Here is a 17,918-nt window from a genome sequence, read left to right on the forward strand (position 1 = left end):
CTCTGATGAGGGTTCCAGGGCCTGCATTCTAGGTGTGAACAAGCTGAAGGAGAGTACTGGGCTGCTAGATAGGGTAGAAGACCCCAGAGTTCTGCCTGTACTCAGCTCTGGCAGAAGCCATGTGCCTTAGTTCAGGCTGCTATAACAAGTGGTCATGGACTAGGTAGTTTAAAAACCAACATTTACCCAGTCTATCCATGATGGGCATTTGGGATGATTCCATGTCCTTGCTATTGTGCATAGTGCTGCAATGAACATACATGTGCCTGTATCTTTGTAATAGGATGATTTATATTCCTTTGGGTATATACTCAGTAATGGGATTGCTGGGTCAAATGGTATTTCTGGTTCTAGATCCTTGAGGAATTGCCACACCATCTTCCACAATGGTTTAACTAATTTACACTGGAAATTTTTCTCTATGCCTGGTAGGTTTTCTCCAATGAACAGGGCATTCTTGACCACATGAAATATGATGTCATTTTTAGAGGTTCATATTTTATCCTCTGTGTAATAGGTACTTTTGGTGCCTCACCCATGTCCCTTGGGTCACCCTCAAGGTCACTATCTAGTTTGGCACATACTGAGGAATCCTATGCCTCTTGGCCTGAGGGTGTTCTCTGGACACAGAACATGCCCAGAACTCCTGGGGAAGACTATATGGGCTCGAGGTCAACCAGGTGTAATTGGGGGAGCAAGGAATCAACCCTTCAAACCACGAGGGAAGGGATTTGACAGATAAATCTGCCAGTTTGCTTTTCAGTAGGACAAATTAGCAGAAGTGTATTTCCAGTGGATTCTCAGTGCAGTTGAGCCCCAGTTGCCCACAGTAGGTACCCTCTCCATCAGGGGTCAACAAATATTAACCAAATCCATCTAGACACTTGTTTTTAATAAAGTTTTATTGGAACACAGCCATGCCCATTTATTTGCATGTGCCTATGACTGCCTTCACACTACAACAGCGGAGTCAAGTAATTGCAGCAGAGACCATATGATCCACCAAGTCAAAAATATTTACTATCTGGGTCTTTACAGAGAACATGTGCTTGTCCCTGCTCTAGAGGAAGCATACTTTATTGATTTCCTTTTCTTCCCTGACTCACTTCTCCACTTCTTTGCATTCCTTACTGGGAGTACCCGCCTCCCAAATAAGCTACCTACATCCAAATCCCTGGATTGGAGTTGGCTTTTGGAAGGACCAAAACTCAGATGCTCTGTTAGAGCAACTCCATCTCAAGACCCAACACAGTACCTGGCGTGGAGCAGGCTCTCAAATATTTGTTGTATAAATGAATGGATGGAAAGTAGAAAGAAGTTACATTAGGTCACAAATTAAAGAACCTTGTTAATGGGGATAGCATTGCTAAGAGGGACCCTAGGATCAGGTAGAAAAACAGAGCTTTAGCCAGCGCGAGCGACACAGAAGACCTGTGATTTCTGCATTTTCAACTGAGGTACTGGGGCCATCTCACTAGGGAGTGCCGGACAATCGGTGCTGGTCAGCTGCTGCAGCCTGACCAGTGAGAGCTGAAGCAGGGTGAGGCATCACCTCACCTGGAGGCGCAAGGGGGAAGGAAATCCGTTTTCCTAGCCAGGGGAACTGAGACACACAACACCTGGAAAATCGGGTAACTCCCACCCCAATACTGCGCTTTAAGGAAACAGGCACACCAGGAGAATATATCCCACACCTGGCCGGGAGGGTCCCACGCCCACAGAGCCTCCCTCACTGCTAACTCAGCAGTCTGCTGCGATCTATCCGCAAGGCAGCAGTGAGGCTGGGGAGGGGCGCCCGCCATTGCTGAGGCTTAAGTAGGTAAACAAAGCCGCTGGGAAGCTCGAACTGGGTGGAGCTCACAGCAGCTCAAGGAAGCCTGACTGTCTCTGTAGACTCCACCTCTGGGGACAGCCCACAGCTGAAGCCCAATAGGGGAAGCAGCAGGGGCCGGTGCAGATGCGAACGACTCTGACAGCTTTGGGGAGAGCCGTGGATCTCCCAACGCGGAGGTTGAGATCTGAGAACGGACAGACTGCCTGCTCAGGTGGGTCCCTGACCCCTGAGTAGCCTAGCTGGGAGACATCCCCCACTAGGGGCAGTCTGACACCCCACACCTCACAGGGTGGAGTCACCCCGAGAGGAAACTTCCAAAGGAAGAATCAGACAGGTACACTCACTGTTCAGCAATATTCTATCTTCGGCAACCTCTGCTGCTCATACCCAGGCAAACAGGGTCTGGAGTGGACCTCAAGCAATCTCCAACAGACCAACAGACAGTCCTTCTGACTGTCAGACGGAAAACTATCAAACGGGAAGGACACCTATACCAAAACCCCATCAGTACGTCACCATCATCAAAGACCAGAGACAGATAAAACCACAAAGATGGGGAAGAAGCAGGGCAGAAAAGCTGGAAATTCAAAAAATAAGAGCGCATCTCCCCCTGCAAAGGAGCGCAGCCCATCGCCAGCAACGGATCAAAGCTGGTCAGAGAATGACTTTGACGAGATGAGAGAAGAAGGCTTCAGTCCATCAAACTTCTCAGAGCTAAAGGAGGAATTACGTACCCAGCACAAAGAAACTAAAAATCTTGAAAAAAAGTGGAAGAATTGACAGCTAGACTAATTAATGCAGAGAAAATCATAAACGAAATGACAGAGATGAAAACCATGACACGAGAAATACGTGACAAATGCACAAGCTTCAGTAACCGACTCGATCAACTGGAAGAACAAGTATCAGCGATTGAGGATCAAATGAATGAAATGAAGCGAGAAGAGAAACCAAAAGAAAAAAGAAGAAAAAGAATGAACAAAGCCTGCAAGAAGTATGGGATTATGTAAAAAGACCAAATCTACGTCTGATTGGGGTGCCTGAAAGTGAGGGGGAGAATGGAACCAAGTTGGAAAACACTCTTCAGGATATCATCCAGGAGAACTTCCCCAACCTAGTAGGGCAGGCCAACATTCAAATTCAGGAAATACAGAGAATGCCACAAAGATACTCCTCCAGAAGAGCAACTCCAAGACACATAATTGCCAGGTTCACCAAAGTTGAAATGAAGGAAAAAATCTTAAGGGCAGCCAGAGAGAAAGGTCGGGTTACCCACAAGGGAAGCCCATCAGACTAACAGCAGATCTCTCGGCAGAAACTCTACAAGCCAGAAGAGAGTGGGGGCCAATATTCAACGTTCTTAAAGAAAAGAATTTTCAACCCAGAATTTCATATCCAGCCAAACTAAGTTTCATCAGTGAAGGAGAAATAAAATCCTTTACAGATAAGCAAATGCTTAGAGATTTTGTCACCACCAGGCCTGCCTTACAAGAGACCCTGAAGGAAGCCCTAAACATGGAAAGGAACAACCGGTACCAGCCATTGCAAAAACATGCCAAAATGTAAAGACCATCGAGGCTAGGAAGAAACTGCATCAACTAACGAGCAAAATAACCAGTTAATATCATAATGACAGGATCAAGTTCACACATAACAATATTAACCTTAAATGTCAATGGACTAAATGCTCCAATTAAAAGACACAGACTGGCAAACTGGATCAAGAGTCAAGACCCATCAGTCTGCTGTATTCAGGAGACCCATCTCACATGCAGAGACATACATAGGCTCAAAATAAAGGGATGGAGGAAGATCTACCAAGCAAATGGAGAACAAAAAAAAGCAGGGGTTGCAATCCTAGTCTCTGATAAAACAGACTTTAAACCATCAAAGATCAAAAGAGACAGAGATGGCCATTACATAATGGTAAAGGGATCAATTCAACAGGAAGAGCTAACTCTCCTAAATATATATGCACCCAATACAGGAGCACCCAGATTCATAAAGCAAGTCCTTAGAGACCTACAAAGAGACTTAGACTCCCATACAATAATAATGGGAGACTTCAACACTCCACTGTCAACATTAGACAGATCAACGAGACAGAAAGTTAACAAGGATATCCAGGAATTGAACTCATCTCTGCACCAAGCGGACCTAATAGACATCTATAGAACTCTCCACCCCAAATCAACACAATATACATTCTTCTCAGCACCACATCGCACTTATTCCAAAATTGACCACATAATTGGAAGTAAAGCACTCCTCAGCAAATGTCAAAGAACAGAAATTATAACAAACTGTCTCTTAGACCACAGTGCAATCAAACTAGAACTCAGGACTAAGAAACTCAATCAAAACCGCTCAACTACATGGAAACTGAACAACCTGCTCCTGAATGACTACTGGGTACATAACGAAATGAAAGCAGAAATAAAGATGTTCTTTGAAACCAATGAGAACAAAGATACAACATACCAGAATCTCTGGGACACATTTAAAGCAGTGTGTAGAGGGAAATTTATAGCACTAAATGCCCACAAGAGAAAGCAGGAAAGATCTAAAATTGACACTCTAACATCACAATTAAAAGAACTAGAGAGGCAAGAGCAAACACATTCAAAAGCTAGCAGAAGGCAAGAAATAACTAAGATCAGAGCAGAACTGAAGGAGATAGAGACACAAAAAACACTCCAAAAAATCAATGAATCCAGGAGTTGGTTTTTTGAAAAGATCAACAAAATTGACAGACCGCTAGCAAGACTAATAAAGAAGAAAAGAGAGAGGAATCAAATAGACGCAATAAAAAATGATAAAGGGGATATCACCACTGACCCCACAGAAATACAAACAACCACCAGAGAATACTATAAATGCCTCTATGCAAATCAACTAGAAAATCTAGAAGAAATGGATAATTTCCTGGACACTTACACTCTCCCAAGACTAAACCAGGAAGAAGTTGAATCCCTGAATAGACCAATAGTAGGCTCTGAAATTGAGGCAACAATTAATAGCCTACCCACCAAAAAAAGTCCAGGACCAGATGGATTCACAGCTGAATTCTACCAGAGGTACAAGGAGGAGCTGGTACCATTCCTTCTGAAACTATTCCAATCAATAGGAAAAGAGGGAATCCTCCCTAACTCATTTTATGAGGCCAACATCATCCTGATACCAAAGCCTGGCAGAGACACAACAAAAAAAGAGAATTTTAGACCAATATCCCTGATGAACATCGATGCAAAAATTCTCAATAAAATACTGGCAAACCGGATTCAGCAGCACATCAAAAAGCTTATCCACCATGATCAAGTGGGCTTCATCCCTGGGATGCAAGGCTGGTTCAACAATCGCAAATCAATAAACGTAATCCAGCATATAAACAGAACCAAAGACAAGAACCACATGATTATCTCAATAGATGCAGAAAAGGCTTTTCACAAAATTCAACAGCCCTTCATGCTAAAAACGCTCAATAAATTCGGTATTGATGGAAAGTATCTCAAAATAATAAGAGCTATTTACGACAAACCCACAGCTAATATCATACTGAATGGGCAAAAACTGGAAAAATTCCCTTTGAAAACTGGCACAAGACAGGGATGCCCTCTCTCACCACTCCTATTCAACATAGTGTTGGAAGTTCTGGCTAGGGCAATCAGGCAAGAGAAAGAAATCAAGGGTATCCAGTTAGGAAAAGAAGAAGTCAAATTATCCCTGTTTGCAGATGACATGATTGTATATTTAGAAAACCCCATTGTCTCAGCCCAAAATCTCCTTAAGCTGATAAGCAACTTCAGCAAAGTCTCAGGATACAAAATTAATGTGCAAAAATCACAAGCATTCTTATACACCAGTAACAGACAAGCAGAGAGCCAAATCAGGAATTAACTTCCATTCACAATTGCTTCAAAGAGAATAAAATACCTAGGAATCCAGCTTACAAGAGATGTAAAGGACCTCTTCAAGGGGAACTACAAACCACTGCTCAGTGAAATAAAAGAGGACACAAACAAATGGAAGAACATACCATGCTCATGGATAGGAAGAATCAATATTGTGAAAATGGCCATACTGCCCAAGGTTATTTATAGATTCAATGCCATCCGCATCAAGCTACCAATGACTTTCTTCACAGAATTGGAAAAAACGGCTTTAAAGTTCATATGGAACCAAAAAAGAGCCCGCATTGCCAAGACAATCCTAAGTCAAAAGGACAAAGCTGGAGGCGTCACGCTACCTGACTTCAAACTATACTACAAGGCTACAGTAACCAAAACAGCATGGTACTGGTACCACAACAGAGATATAGACCAATGGAACAGAACAGAGTCCTCAGAAATAATACCACACATCTACAGCCATCTGATCTTTGACAAACCTGAGAGAAACAAGAAATGGGGAAAGGATTCCCTATTTAATAAATGGTGCTGGAAAATTGGCTAGCCATAAGTAGAAAGCTGAAACTGGATCCTTTCCTTACCCCTTATACGAAGATTAATTCAAGATGGATTAGAGACTTAAATCTTAGACCTAATACCATAAAAACCCTAGAAGAAAACCTAGGTAGTACCATTCAGGACATAGGCATGGGCAAGGACTTCATGTCTAAAACACCAAAAGCAGCGGCAGCAAAAGCAAAAATTGACACATGGGATCTAATTAAACTAAAGAGCTTTTGCACAGCTAAAGAAACTACCATCAGAGTGAACAGGCAACCTACAGAATGGGAGAACATTTTTGCAACCTACTCATCTGACAAAGGGCTAATATCCAGAATCTACAAAGAACTCAAACAAATCTACAAGAAAAAAACAAACAACCCCATCAAAAAGTGGGGAAAGGATATGAACAGACATTTCTCAAAAGAAGACATCCATACAGCCAACAGACCCATGAAAAAATGCTCGTCATCACTCGCCATCAGAGAAATGCAAATCAAAACCACAATGAGATACCATCTCACACCAGTTAGAATGGCAATCATTAAGAAATCAGGAACAACAGGTGTTGGAGAGGATGTGGAGAAATAGGAACACTTTTACACTGTTGGTGGGATTGTAAACTAGTTCAACCATTATGGAAAACAGTATGGCGATTCCTCAAGGATCTAGAACTAGATGTACCATATGACCCAGCCATCCCACTACTGGGTATATACCCAAAGGATTATAAATTACTCTACTACAAAGACACATGCACACGTATGTTTATTGCGGCACTATTCACAATAGCAAAGACTTGGAATCAACCCAAATGTCCATCTGTGACAGACTGGATTAAGAAAATGTGGCATATATACACCATGGAATACTATGCAGCCATCAAAAAGGATGAGTTTGCGTCCTTTGTAGGGACATGGATGCAGCTGGAAACCATCATTCTTAGCAAACTATCACAAGAACAGAAAACCAAACACCGCATGTTCTCACTCATAGGTGGGAACTGAACAATGAGATCACTTGGACTCGGGAAGGGTAACATCACACACTGGGGCCTATCATGGGGAGGGGGGAGGAGGGAGGGATTGCATTGAGGAGTTATACATGATATAAATGATGAATTGATGGGTGCTGACGAGTTGATGGGTGCAGCACACCAACATGGCACAAGTATACATATGTAACAAACCTGCACGTTATGCACATGTACCCTAGAACTTAAAGTATAATAAAAATTAAAAAAAAAAAAAAGAAAAAAGAAAAACAGAGCTTTAATATGCAGGTACCGCTTCTCTGCCCACTGAACACTTCCGCCTTCTGAAATTCCAGTATCACCACATCATAAATAAACTTGACTCCTGCAGGAACATTCTCTGAAAGGGTAAATACTCCGTATAAGATTAGGCATGTACAACACAAGCTCTCATTCTGGGCCTTGGAACAGGTACTTCGATAAATTTGTTACCTAAGTAAATTAAGATATTGAAAGTAAAGGGGGTAGGGTGCAGAGAGAAGAAAGTCATGGAGCCGTCCTGCACTTAGGGGTACCTATGTCTGGTAGAGTTATCTTGTTTTACCCTCTTGTCAGCTCCTTGTAATAGGTAAAAATATGTTTAAAAACAAAGGCATATCATAGGACTGGGACTTGAAGCCAGGCATATTCTTTCCACCATAAGTGGGCCCCTTCCCAGGTTTCCTGAGCATCTGTTGTGTGCTGCTCACAACACTCGGCACTTTCTCATTCTTTGCCAATGTGAAGGCTTTGTCTATTTTGAGGTAGAGGCACCCTGCCTCGCAAATTCAGGAAATGGCATCTCACTTCAGATTCAAGTGTCGGACAGCCACTTTTTTATTCCAGGAAATGTGACAGGCATTGACGTAGCTGTGAGGATGAACCCTGTGGACCTCCTACAACAGGGAACATAACTGATCTTGGACTCAGCTATTGTACCTGAAATCCATCACTACATTTATGCCTGAGTACCCCCCTACAACACAGGCTACCCCCACAATGACTCACTGCATCAAAGACACCAAAACTGACCCATTCCCGAGAGACACAGAACTCCAGGACATCTTTGTTGGTCAACTGAAGCTCGAGGACTTCCCAAAGGCTTTGTCAACCCTTCTGTAGACTAAACAATAGTCTGGGATGCTTCCACCAACTTCCTCTCCCTCTCCCCTTCACTGGGGTCAGAGTTACACTGCCTCTGAGGTTCTCCCAGCCTTTCCAAACTCCTGACCTATTTCCTTTCTCACAGGCATTTCTTCTAATAACATCTTAACATGTCTTATCCCACTTTGGTGTCCACTTATTGATGGACCTAAGCCAATGCAGGCGGTTCACTGAAGTCTCACAATTTTAATCTCTAGTTTTTAAAGCACCAAGAAATAGACTAGCCTACAGTCAAATAGCCAACTACAAAAGACCTAGTGCTTAAATTTAGAGTCTCCTGACTCCAACACGTGCATTCTCTGCACTTGCTTACCTCCTAGAATTGGCTGTTTCATTCTCACACAGAAATTTTCACAGAGAGTAAGAGGCATCAGGCACTTCTGCGTTACTCTCAAAAATCACGGAGACTAAGAAGATATACAACACTTGAGTTAATATTAGAGAGTAAAAAGACACTATGAGGAGCTTACAGGTGTGCTGATGGCATGATTCAACAAGGAGGAGAGAAAGACCCACAGCACTAATTAAGGCAGGAAGGCACAGAGACAGAGATGCTTGAAACCATTTGGACATTCTAGTTAGCAAGAAACTGTGAAAGAATCTATACAACTGATGGAAAAGAAAGAAAGACATAAAACACCACTTTCAAAAATGCAATACAGGGAAAATGAAGTAAAATCAGTCAGATTTAGAGTAGCATATCTGGTGAGGGTTTCAGGATTTTTGTAAACCTGGTAACTTTGTCCTACACTTCATAACCAAGCAAGGTGAGGGTGGGATGGCAATGCCAGAGGTAACATAGAGAACCCTTTCTATGTGGTCAGTGAAGAGCCACTTCCCTGAGCTCCCTCAACTGACTGTGCTCAACCCCTCCCACCCTATCTCATCCCCAAGGTTTCTGGGAGCCCGCAATTACAGGGTTAATGCCTAGCATAACAGAATGCATCTAAGAATCCAGTCCTAACTCCTTGACCAGAATCTACTCTGATTGGTCCAATGCCAATATAAACTGTCTAACAGATCATCTTCCCCAGGCAACCCTTACTGGCCCTTCAGTGGGGTCACCAGTCCCTCTCTCTGCCCCCATCCCGTAGCTTCTCTGCTTATTTCCATCACAGTCTACATCAGGCTGTATTGCCTACAAACTAAGAGTGTGTGCCCACTCACACAGGTACTACATCTTTGGGTCACTAGTGCAGTGTTTGGCACACAGTAGGGGCTCAATAAACCCCAGTTCAATGGTTGAATGCACAGATGGAGGAGGGCTGGATGCATCATGATAGAGAAAAAAATTGTTTGTACTCTGAACAGCATAACCAAGGTGTTCTCTGAAGTGACTATATCATATTCGAATGTATCTTTTATACTTGATCAAATATAAAACTCTTTCCAATACACCTGACGTCTGGCTATGCCCTCACCAGCTGTGTGTCTAAGAGCCAAGGGCTTAACCTTATCTAAGCTGCACTGAATCTATGGTGTGACCTAGACAGTAGAAGGCAGCTCATTCATGGGATCACTAACAAACACACAGTGTAGCTGCAAAAGACAGATCATGGCTAAACTGCCACTCCATTGATTTGAGATGGGATTTGCTGAGTCCTTGAGCCAGAAATATTTTATTCATTCCATTGCTTTATCCTTAGAAGAATTCTGTGAGGCAGTTATTATTGTTTTGCAGATGAAGAAAGCAGGGGGCTTGACACATCTTTTCCAAGAAGATACAGTTAATAAGAGGCATGGTAATAATTCAAAACCTACCCTTTGTCTCCTAATTCAAAGTAAACAGCTTTCTAACCTAACTCCCAAACCAGGTCTCCTGACTCAGGGCCATGGTCTCCTTCTCTCTGAGATTTAGAACCAGGTAGCTCAGGTTGTCTCAATGTTCCCTAAGAGGATGTAGAGTTGCAATTGTGGGTCTGTAGAAAGGATAGAAAAAAAGAGAACAGAATGATTCTAGGGGATGCTTCCCAAGCACCCTGCACTGGGGGAAAAAAAAAAAAAAAGCTACTTGCATCTTGCTTAATGCCCAATACAAATAAATACACCAAAACATGTCCCTTCCAGCATAGAGGCACTCAGCCTTCAGGGATACAAGACTATAGTTCCCTGAACACTGGGAAATGCCTTGCTCATCTTTCTATCTCACGCGTTGGGCACAATGATTTTCTATGGACTTAAACTGAAGTATGTATCTAAGCCAGTGCTTCTAAACTTAAGGACATTTTAAAAAATAATATTAGGGAGGTGGGAAGACGGGAAAATACTTTGGAAATTAAACTGGGTACAAAGTGAGTATGATGAGATTTAAGAAAGAAAAATTAAAGGAGCTGAACTGGAGAACTTGACTAGCAGACAAAACACAAGGACCAAGAGTGTACAAATATTTGAAAGGTGCTCCCTAGAGCAGGAAACATCATATAGTATGATTGTTAATATGGTATATAGTGAGAGTAACTTGGGGAAAATGGTCTAGAGGTAGGAAATGAGCATGCAAGGCAAGCAGGGTCTACGGACAAGCTGATGTAGGGAGATGGTATGGGATGGGGAATTTAGAATTCCAAGGCTCCAGAATTAGCTCTTGATGGCTTTGGGCAAGCCACCACACTCATATGTTCATCCATCTACCTACTATGACTTGAGCACTAGGTATGTACCAGGAACTCTGCACAAAGCCAATCCAAGCTACCTGCCCTAGTGAAACTGACCATCTTCCAGAGAGGAAAAAATGTTAACAAGGTTGAGTTTCACAATGGGAGCTGCAAGAGGGGACCTGTCTTGGTTTATGACACAGGGAAGTCTCCCTGAGGACAGATAACCTGAGACTAAAAGAAAGAGAAGGCGCTGGCCACTGAAGACAGAGGTGGAGAGCATTCCAGGAAGAGGGAGAAGCATGGGACATGGGAGGGCAGTAGGAGAGTTAAGGAGCCTCCAGAACACTGGAAGAAGTTTGGAGTGGGAGAGAGAGGTTGGCAAGGCATTATTCAAGAGAGGAATAGGCAAGAGCCAGCAAGAACTGGCCACGTATGCCAGGAATCTTCAGAGCAATAGGGAGCTACTGAAGGGTGAGGAACCAGGGAGGAACAAGATCCTAGCTGCATTCTAGAAAGGTCCTCGTGGCAGATGGGTATAGAAAGGATTGGATTGGTGAGAATGGGTTCAGGAAGAGCAGGCTGAAAGCTGTTGAGCAGTCTCTGAAAATGTAATGAGAAAAGCCTTCCTCAAACAGTGACACATGACCTGCGCATTAAAGGAAGAGGAGAAAACTGTGAAGGGAAATCCTGGCAGATGCATGACCTAGGCAAAGACAGAGGCACAGAAAGGGCACAGAGTCCAGGAACAGCAATAACTTCTTGTGGCTGCAGTGTGGCATGAGTGAGCAGGAGTGACAGGGGCCGGTCATGAAACACCTCACATGTTAAGCCAAAGGACAGAGACTTTCTCCTAAAATCCAGTAGACTGGAGCAGTTTAGGGCAGAGGTTTGGGATCAGAACAACCAGGGTTCAAATCCCAGCTCTTCCGCAGCCTGTGTACTGGTGGTCAGTAAGCTTACAGTTGAGTCTCACTTCCATCATCTATAAAGTGGTGACACTGTAAGCAGCAAAAGATAAGTGCCCCGTGAGCAGTCATGGAAGCAGTGGGGCTGCATTCTGGGCACTCTTTGGACACTACATAGAACACACTCTTGTTTTCTTCCCCAGAGAGCCCTGGAGAGATTAACCTTGGACCTGTCCAAAGGGTTTTTTTTTTTTCTTTTTTTTTTTTTTTTTTTTGAGAGGAAGTCTCGTTTTGTTGCCCAGGCTGGAGTGCAGTGGCCGGATCTCAGTTCACTGCAAGCTCCGCCTCCCGGGTTCACGCCATTCTCCTGCCTCAGCCTCCCGAGTAGCTGGGACTACAGGCGCCCGCCACCTCGCCTGGCTAGTTTTTTTTTTTGTATTTTTTAGTAGAGACAGGGTTTCGCTGTGTTAGCCAGGATGGTCTCGATCTCTTGACCTAGTGATCCGCCCGTCTCAGCCTCCCAAAGTGCTGGGATTACAGGCTTGAGCCACTGCACCCGGCCCCAAAGGGTTTAAGTTAGACAAGACACCCAAAGGCTCAAGTCATGTGAAAATGTGGTTTTTTCCATAACAGAACCAATCACTGTGGAGCCTCCACTGGGCCTCTGATCCTCTGCCCCATGTGTTCTTGAATGTAAAGTGCCTCGATGTCTCCTACGTGGAAGAACCTGCCTCTTCATCCCCAAGTACCATCCTGTATCCTGTCAATGCGTGCCATTGCCTTCCTGGGAATGAGGCTTCCCATTTCAACAGCTTCTTCCTTTCCCAGGCCTTACTGAAGACAGCACTCTCACCTGACCCTCCCATTCCCTGAACCAGGCTAGGGCAGCTATGACCCAGAGAAATTAAAGTTGTGCAATTTGGTTTTGGCCTCCAGCAAGTCTTGACTGGGCCCCCGGATGGACACAGCATGCCTGCCCTCTGAACCAATACATGTCCCACTTCACTGCATGTCCTGCAGCCTGTGGCCTGATCTGTTTATTCCATTTGCCAGCTAAGTCCCATGGTGTAGAGCCAGATGTAGAACTCAAACCACTGTAATCAAAGCCCATTTCTACTTGACAGCTGTGTCACCTTGGCAAGGTAACCTTCTCCGTTGCCTTTTTTTTTTTTTTTAATCTGCAACACAGGTATAATAACGGCATTTTCTTCGTGAGATACTTGTGAGGGTCAAATGAATTAAAGTATGTAAAGTGCTCAGTAATAACAAAGTGTTTGCGACAATGATGATGATGTATCTGGGAGCTGCTAAGAGTTGAGGAAACCTCATTCTCCTTTTTTTTTTTTTTTTTTTTTCTGAGATGGAATTTCACTCTTGTTGCCCAGACTGGACTGCAATGACGCTATCTCAGCTCACTGCAACCTCCACCTCCTAGGTTCAAGCAATTCTCCTGCCTTAGCCTCCCGAGTAGCTGGGATTACAGGCATGTGCCACCACGCTCAGCTAATTTGTGTGTGTGTGTGTGTGTGTGTGTGTATTTTTAGTAGAGATAGGGTTTCTCCATGTTGGTCAGGCTGGCCTCAAACTCCCAGCCTCATGTGATCCTCCCACCTTGGCCTCCCAAAGTGCTGGAATTATAGGCATGAGCCACCACTCCTGGCCTCTCCTTCTTTAAAGTTTTGTAGGCTACACAGGGAGCCCCTCACCTTGTCATGTTTCACACATGCTGGAAACACCCCACCTGTGACCTCTACCATCTACCATCAGGCTAGTGCTCAGGGCACATTTCTGTAAGACAGGCATCTGTGACAAGCTTTCCCATCCCCTGGGAAGGCTGGGATATTATCACAGAAACACTGAACTTTGTCTGACCTCCTAATCTTCTAGTAAGAACACCCAGAGAGGGGCAGTGACTAGCCTGAGGTCACACAGCTAACAGGTGACGAAGCCTGGTCCACAATCCATGGTAATTGATGAGTCCTATCCATGCTGTGCAACAAGTCTGTGGTGAAGGGAACCACAAACTTACTAACATTCACTGAGGACCTACTATACGCCAAGCCTAGAAACAGGGGCTTTACATTCATGAACCCATCTCACCTTCACAGGTACTCCAGGAAGTGGATATCACTATTCCCATTTTATAAGTGAGAAAATAATCACAAAGGTTGTAAACCCATACTGGCGTGTGCTGTGGGCAAGACTCTTTAAAGTGTGTGCGTGTGTGTGCGTGTGTACGTGCATGCTCATTTGGTCCTCATAACACTCTGAAGAATACCGTACCTCCTCAACTCTGAGAAGGTACAATATTGTTCCCATTTTATGCATGTGGAAACTGAGGCACAGAACACTAAGTAGCTTGGCCAAATCACAGAGTTGGTAAGTAGGTCCCAGAGACTGTCTTGCTGAAGTTTCATACCTTGCCCCACATAGAACAAGGACTCAAAGTCAAGTCCAGATGATCCTGGAAGTCACAGTCTTCCATTACCCACACTCCTTCCTGGCCCTTGCTGGGTGCCTGGCCATATTCCAGCCCCTGTGGGAGGCCAGCAGCTGACACACCTGGCATTTCTAGGGGCTTCCCTGAGTCGCTGAGCCAAGCAAAGTAGCACTAACAATCTTGCCAGACTGGGGGCTGCTTTGTGCAGCTAGAAGTGTGTGCACTGGGGATTAAGAGAAGACAGCAGGCCAGGCGTGGCTCACACCTATAACCCTAGCACTTTGGGAAGGCCGAGGCAGGTAGATCACGAGGTCAGGAGTTTGAGACCAGCCTGACCAACATGGTGAAATCCCATCTCTATTAAAAAAAAAAAAAATTAGCCAGGAGTGCTGGCACGCACCTGTAATCCTAGCTACTCAGGAAGTGAGGCAGGAGAATTGCTTAAACCCAGGAGGTGGAGGTTGCAGTGAGCCAAGATCATGCCACTGCATTCCAGCCTGGCAGCCTGTATGACACAGCGATACTCCATCTCAAAAAACAAAAAAAAAAAAAAGAGAGAGAGAGAGAAGAGAGCATGATTTTTTTCTTTCTGGCTCCTGACCAAGGCATTGAAATTTGCAGAATAACTGCTAGATGGGTTACTGCATCTCTGAGCACTCCAATTACCAGCCTCTAGAAGCCCAGTTCCCGTTCCAAACCCAGAGCAACTCACAGCAAATGTTATCATCGCTCACACCGCAGGTCACTTCAATTTCTGAGCAGGTACACATTCTAATGGCAGGTGCTCTTTCCCCCTTTCCTTACCCTTTCTCTCCTGTTTTTCATAGAGCTGAGCTCTGTGAAATGAGTGGCTGCTTCCAATCCTGCCCACAGTCCTGAACACCCTCCGCTCTGCACAACGGCAAGGAACAATGGTTCTGCTATTAGCAGAGGCCACCGTGCAGCTGGCATGGCGACGGAACCTCTGCAGTAGACCCACACGCTGCCCTGCTGCTGGCCAGCTCCCCCGTGTGCCAGCAGCTCTCAAGCACAGCATCTCTTTACAGGTAAAGCCCCCCCGAGTCTGCAAGCCCACTCTGTCCTAAGAAAGGCTTTCTTCTCCCCTGGTGCCAGGTCCTTCACCTCTACACTTGAGAGACCTCAGATGCAAGTCCCTGGCCTGAAATGAGAAGGAAGAAGGCTCCTTTTTATTTTTTTCTTTTTCTTTTTCTTTTTTTTTTTTTTGAGAGAGAGTCTCACTCTATCACCCAGGCTGGAGTGCAGTGGTGCAATCTCGGCTCACTGCAACTTCTGCCTTCTGGGTTCAAGCAATGATCCTTCTCAGCCTCCCAAGTAGCTTAGATTACAGGCGTGCACCACCACGCCAGGCTAATTTTTGTATTTTTTTGTAGAGGCAGGGTTTTGTCATGTTGGCCAGGCTGGTCTCGAACTCCTGGCTCCAAGTAATCCACCCGCCTCAACCTCCCAAAGTGCTGGGATTACAAGTGTGAGCCACTGCCCCCAGCCAATTTTATTTTTAAAAAATAACTCTGGCCGAGGCAGGTGGATCACCTGAGGTCAGGAGTTTGAGACCAGCCTGACCAACATGGTGAAACCCTGTCTATACTAAAAATACAAAAACTAGCTGGGTGTGGTGGCATGCGTCTGTAGTTCCCAGCTACTCAGGAGGCTGAGGCAAGAGAATCGCTTGAACCTGGGAGACGGAGGTTGCAGTGAGCCAAGACTGCACCACTGCACTGCAGCCTAGGTGACAGAGTGAGGCTCCATCTCAAATAAATAAATAAACAAACAAACAAACAAATTTGGGCACATCTACTGCTTGTGCCTACAACCCTGGTTGAAAGAACATCAATGAAAACATCTCTGTTCTTGCCCTCTTATCCGGCAAAGGAGGAATGAAGCAGGGAGGGGATCCACAGAAGCACAAAGACAGCACAAGACACTCTTACATTTGTCTACAGGGAAACAGAAAAAGCAATATGAATCAGAAGCTACACTAGGAGTCAAGAAAGCATGCAAAACTTAGTGTGGCAGTGCATATCTAGATGGCAGCCTGTTTTATAAAGTTGTACTGGAACACAGTCACTCCTATTCATTTAGATATTGTCCATGCCTGTTCTTGCCTTACAGTGGCAAAGCTATAAGACCATACGCTTTGAAAGCTGAAATAATTTGCTACCTGGCTCTTTACAGAAAAATTTCCCTGACCCCTCCAGTCTACTATATTCCTGGCCCCATTGAGTAATTTATACATTTAATTCTATTGATTCATCACAGCCATTCTTATACTGTGGGTATTATCAATTCCTTCGCAGCTGCAGGCTTGGAGAAGTAAAGTCGCTGTTCCCAGGTCACATAAAAGTTAAGAAAAGTATTTGGATTTGACCCAAAAGCACTGACCTTCCTTCACACCTGTGAGCTGGGATTTGTGCTCTACCTCTGAGTGAGAGGATTCCAAAGAACAGCGAGGAGTTATGGAAAAGATCAGTGAGGACACATGGCTCAGGTGAAGGCAGAGGGGCAGGAGTGAACACACCCAATAGCAGAGGGGATGTTAAGAGAGAATGTCAGAATTTCAGAGCTTGATGGGGCCTTTGAGATCAAGCTCATCATACTACAGGAGGATAGACTGGAGACCAGAGAAGCAGAGGAATGGGCCCAAGGTCACACAGGGACAGAGGCCTCATGGTGAGCAAAACACCCTAAGAGACTTTGCAGGGTCTGGGTGCTTCTGGCCATGCCAAGCAGGCCTCCTATCAGTTGCCCTGTGTTCACTCTGGGCTGATCGCAGCCCCAGGGAGCACCAAAACTATGAGTACCGTCAGGCTCTTTGAAGTCATAATCAAACCAATTGTGAACTTGCTGTTTGTTTTAACTACAAGCCTTCATGTGCTGCAGTTTTTGTTTGACCAGGTGTAGAGAAAGGGCACAGGACTGGAAACCATCTAACCTAGAATCCTGTTTGTCACTGGCTCCATGTGTGACCTTCAGCAAGTCACTGAAACCCTCTGGTTCCAATCTCCAGCTCTATCGTATGGGGGGTGCTGGGATAAACGACACTTTCCTATCAGTTCAAATATTTCAAATAATAATTAATGAATATTTACAAAAAAATTAAGCTGACAAGAAAGTGTTTATCCCAGCTGATATTCATTAAATAAGAGGAATGAAAACAGAAATCATTAAGGAACCCAAAGAGAACTCACCAGTTGATTGGCCATCGTGTGTGTGTGTGTGTGTGTGTGTGTGTGTGTGTGAGACAGAGTCTCACTCTGTTGCCCAGGCTGGAGTGCAGTGGCACGATGTCGGTTCACTGCAATCTCCACCTCCGGGGATCAAGCAATTCTCATGCCTCAGCCTCCCAACTAGCTGGGACTACAGGCACACCTCATCATGCTTGGTTAATTTTTGTATTTTTAGTGGAGACAGGGTTTTGCTATATTGCCCAGGCTGGTCTCAAACTCCTGACCTCAGGTGATCCACCCGCATCGGCCTCTCAAAGTGCTGGATTACAGGTGTGA

Source organism: Trachypithecus francoisi, unplaced genomic scaffold, assembly GCF_009764315.1.
Source record: "Trachypithecus francoisi isolate TF-2019V2 unplaced genomic scaffold, Tfra_2.0 Lachesis_group1, whole genome shotgun sequence".
In the NCBI taxonomy this organism is placed as follows: Eukaryota; Metazoa; Chordata; class Mammalia; order Primates; family Cercopithecidae; genus Trachypithecus; species Trachypithecus francoisi.